The sequence below is a fragment of the Cebus imitator genome, unplaced genomic scaffold, assembly GCF_001604975.1.
Source record: "Cebus imitator isolate Cc_AM_T3 unplaced genomic scaffold, Cebus_imitator-1.0 Scaffold932, whole genome shotgun sequence".
In the NCBI taxonomy this organism is placed as follows: domain Eukaryota; kingdom Metazoa; phylum Chordata; class Mammalia; order Primates; family Cebidae; genus Cebus; species Cebus imitator.
In genome coordinates this window covers 34,515-39,052 of record NW_016108247.1, presented here as the reverse complement: position 1 = coordinate 39,052, position 4,538 = coordinate 34,515, and the positions used below count along the sequence as shown (strand labels likewise).

The following is a 4,538-nucleotide window of genomic DNA, read 5'->3' as shown; positions in this document are numbered from 1 at the left end:
TTATTTTACTTTCTTTCTTACATAGTATAGTATACTGCGTTTGGCACCTTGATTCTTTTACTGTTAGCAATACATCTTGGAGAAACTACTCTAGTAATGAAGTATAGAAATGATCACTGAAAGTATAGCCTTTATTCATAATTTTGATAGGTAATGCCAAATTGCCCTTTATTGGAGTTTATACTACCCATTAGGAATGTATGAGATTGTTTAATTTTCCACAGCCTTGTTAATAAAATGAGTTATCAATTTTGGGGGTGGTTGCCAATCTTAGTAACTGTATGTTTCTTTCTTTTGTTTTCTTTCATTCATTCTTTCCTTCTTTCTTTCATTCTTTCTTTCTGAACAAAATGGATTCATTTCTATTAGACTACCTGATAGAAAAGATAGTGTGATATGGATGGATAGCATGAATAACAAATGATACTATGTATTTTATTTGAAATAAAATGCTTACACAGCTCAATGGGCCACTTGGAAACAAACTCTTGCTTGACCATATTACTGAGCAAAAACAAAGTCGAAGCACAAATACTCTTCTTTTTTGACATGTATTTGGAGATAGGCGGGAAGACACTATCTGGTTCTTCAAAAGACTGTTCTTCCCTTAAGGCCTGGCCATAGACGTGTAAACAATGTTAACCCGCCATCACCAGTTATCATATCATATCATATCATATCATATCTCATATCATATCATATCTATGTCAGCTGTGTATTCTGAGATTACACACAAACCTGTGTATAACCAATATACTTTGGAAAAGCTGCTATACCACAGTTATACTTGAGTTCTTGACAGGCAGGGCAGAGGAAGAGTAATTTGGAATAAGTTTTACATCCTGTTGAGAAGAAATCACCAATATTCCCTTAAATAACAGGTTAGAATAGAAAGATACTGCATGGAAGTTATCCTTTTCACTTTGGTTCATTAGTTTTTGTTTATGATTTACACAGTTGCTTGATTCATTTGCTTATAGCGTAATCCTGCCACAAAGTATAAAAAGGGCAGGATACTTATTATTCCTTCAACATCTACATTTTTCAAGTTTTATACACTACATCCACAGTATGTCAGCAGTTCTTGAACATTTTTAAAAATAAATGAATAAAACTCTTCTAAAAATGCAGATGTCTATAACTGCAATGATACTAGATGGGAAGGAGACAAGGGAAGGAGAAAAAGCAAACATGTTCATATGCAGGGAATGTGGTTAAAACCTTTGGATTTAAAAACATGTTTCCCAGAAAAGCTGTAACTTCCTTTGCCTTCCAAAAAGGACCTGAAATGTCCCAACTCAATCATTGGAAAACTACAGTTATGAGATGCCATAAATGATCAAAGCAGTCAGAGAGAGAAGGATGTGTCTTTTATTTAGCTATAGTTTGTAGCATAGCCTCTTTAGCTGTTGGTGGATTAGAAAAAACCACTGAATTACCAGAAGTGCTTGGAAGGATAGGGGTAGAAAGTAATGAACATAATACCTTGTCTAAATCAGTAACAGGGCTTCATGGCCCAGGAAAATTTTCTAAACAGCAAAATGTCTCTAAGGTAGATCTCTCTCTCTCCATCATTAAGTGTAGCACAGAATTAATAACAACCAAAAAGATTTACATGTAGATATAATGATAACAGAAAATTACAAGGCAGAGAACATAAAAGAATCAAGACCATGCTATAGATTTTACAGTATTCTATGAAGCTGGAAAACCTATTAACTTTGAAAGCCCTAGCAAAATATCACTCTTGCTTATAAATCACTTATTTATCATATGACCACATATTGAATCCTTGTCTTTCCTCATACTGAAGAATCCTACACTCAGCCTTTAAGCATTCTGCATTTCTTTGCCAATCTGGGTAGATGAGTATCTTGTTACAGTCGATTTTCCTGTGGGTAACTGGAAGTTGCTGGCGCAAGGCCTGGAATGTGGTATCTGACATTGTTTGATAGTTTTCACTAATTGCTGTCTGATACTCATTTTCTGCATTCCCTATGATTTAATAAACTCCTTGGCAGTTTGGACTTCATTTGAAACAGTTAGTGAATCCTGTACATCTTTAAGACTAACCAACTGAACGTTGCCACCTTCATAATAGTGAATCTGAAGCACTCCAACCACCTGGGCTGTAGGTGGTGTGATAATGAACTTCCACTCCAACGACCACTTCAGAAGTTTTAAGGCTGAAACTGGTGGCTTTCAATGCATGCAGGAATAGTCTGTTGCCCATCTATAGTTTTAGCATAAACAGTACAGAAGCCGCTGGAATAATGATCTTTCACGTGGCTGTTAAAGCAGGGTCACAGGATTCTCTCCAAGACTTCAGACCTCCATCTACTTCCTGTGGCTTGGAGTCACTTGCTTTTTTCCATACATTATCAAATTTAAAGGAAATTTTGTTTCTTGGATCTAGAAATCTGCTATTACCTAGGTCACCTTGCTCTGTAATTAAGACCTGATCTTCATATCCTTCTCTGTCTTCACAGGCATGAATTGATCCATGTTATACTGGGCAAATGCATGTGCTGCCCCATTGCTGAGGAGAGTGTCATTATTAAGTATTAGTCAAATATCATTGAATACTTCATTAAATTCCCATGTGGGAGCATGAAGGATGAATTTAGCAGCTATGTACACCTTCTCCTCATCCAATGCTCAATCCTCAAAGTCAGCCATCTTGGGCTGCTCTCTGCAGTTTTCTTATTATGAGACAGGATGAGCGTCTTTGGGGGCCATATATGTTTTCTTTTTCTACCTTTTGTCTGTTCATGAAGCTTGCCCATTTTTCTATTGGGATGCTGGTCTTTATTGAATTCTAGGGCATCTTTATGGCATTTGAATCTTGAATCAGAGTTAGGAAGGATTTCTCTGAAACTTTAAGGTTAGAAAGGAATTCTTTCATGTTTGTGTCGCGTGCTTTTTATTATTATGTTTTACATTTAAATAATTAATTTATCTCTAGTTTATCCTGACGTACAGTGTGAAGTATGAATCTACTTTATTGTTTTTCAGATGGCTACCTGAAAAAAAAAAAACAAAAAAACAGTCCCAACTGTTTACTGAATTGTTCACCTTTTCTCCAACCAATTTAAGATGCCATCTTCATCATATCCCAAACTTCAATATTTATTTGTTTCTACTTACGGATATTCTGTTCTGTTAATTGGTCTGCATTTATAGTTATGTGACAGTATCCTTCACTTTTAATTATCGAAGCTTTAAAATGTTTTTTTATCCTTTGTTTTCTCCCCTTTATTCTCAATGTAGTGTATTAGGTTAATGGATAACACAGTAATATAATAATAATTATATTATTATTATTATATTAAACACAAGAGCAATAATGGAATAAACTTCTTGGTCAGGTGCTTGCCATTTATTTTTTAATTTTTAGTTTTTAAATTTCCAACATTTATTTTAAGTTCAGGGGCACATGTGCAGGATGTGCAGTTTTGTTACATAGGTAAAATTGTGCCATGGTTGTTTGCTGCATAGATCATCCCTTCACACAGGTATAAAGCCCAGCATCAACTAGCTATTCTTCCTGATCTTCTACCTCCTCCCACTTCCTACCCTCCAAAAGGCCCCAATGTGTGTTGTTCCCCCTGACATGTGTCCATGTGTTCTCATCATTCAGCTCCCACGTATAAGTGAGAACATGCTTTAAAATGTCTTAATGTCTGTAAAGCTACAGACATTAAAACATTGTTTAATTTCCTGGTCATTTATGCTTTTTTTAAATATAAACTTAAAATGAACTTGTGTAATGAAAAAAAAGTCTGTGTTGATATTTTCATTGGTATTACGTTCAATTGACAAATCACTACATTGTACAGGGTAGCAATAAAGCTCAGAAACATAGGCAACTATCCATAGTAATGATTTGTTGGCATTATGTTGTAATGCATGATATTTACATAGTTTGGATTCTTGTCCCCTCCAGTTCCTGGGTTAAAATGTAATCACCAATGTTGGAGGTGCAGCCTTGTGGGAGCTGTTTGGGTTGTGGGGGTGTATCTCTCATGAATGGCTTGGTGTCCTCCCCATGGTAATGAGTGGATTCTCCCTCTGGTAGTTCACACCAGAGCTGGTTGTTCAGAAGTGTGGGACTTCCCCTGTCTGTCTTGCTGCTTCTCTCACTAGGTAATGCATCTTCTGCTCTCCCTTCACTTTCAACCATGATTGTAAGCTTCCTGAGGCCCTCACCAGAAGCCAAACAGATGTGGATGCCATGCTTGTACAGGCTGCAGAACCATGAGCCAATAAACCTTTATTCTTTATAAATTGCCCATTCTGGAGGTGGATCCAAGATGGCCGTTTAGGAACAGCTCAGGATTGCAGCTCCCAGTGAAAGCGCAGAGGGTGAGTGGACGCCGTGTTTTTATTGCCCACAGACTAGGAAATTCCCGGGCAGAGGTGCTCCACGGTCACCAGCGCGGCTGTGCCGGCCAGCGCCGCTGCTTTGCCCCGCGCGGCTGCTTTGTCGGCGCCCCGGAGCCGCGGTTCTCGGTACAAAATACACTGGTCCGGGGGCC

At 37.6% G+C, this 4,538-nt stretch overlaps 1 pseudogene; it reads right to left on the bottom strand.

Moving 5' to 3' along the window:
• Positions 1-1,830: 1,830 nt before the first annotated feature.
• On the bottom strand, positions 1,831-2,679 carry LOC108298312 (annotated as a pseudogene).
• Positions 2,680-4,538: the final 1,859 nt, after the last annotated feature.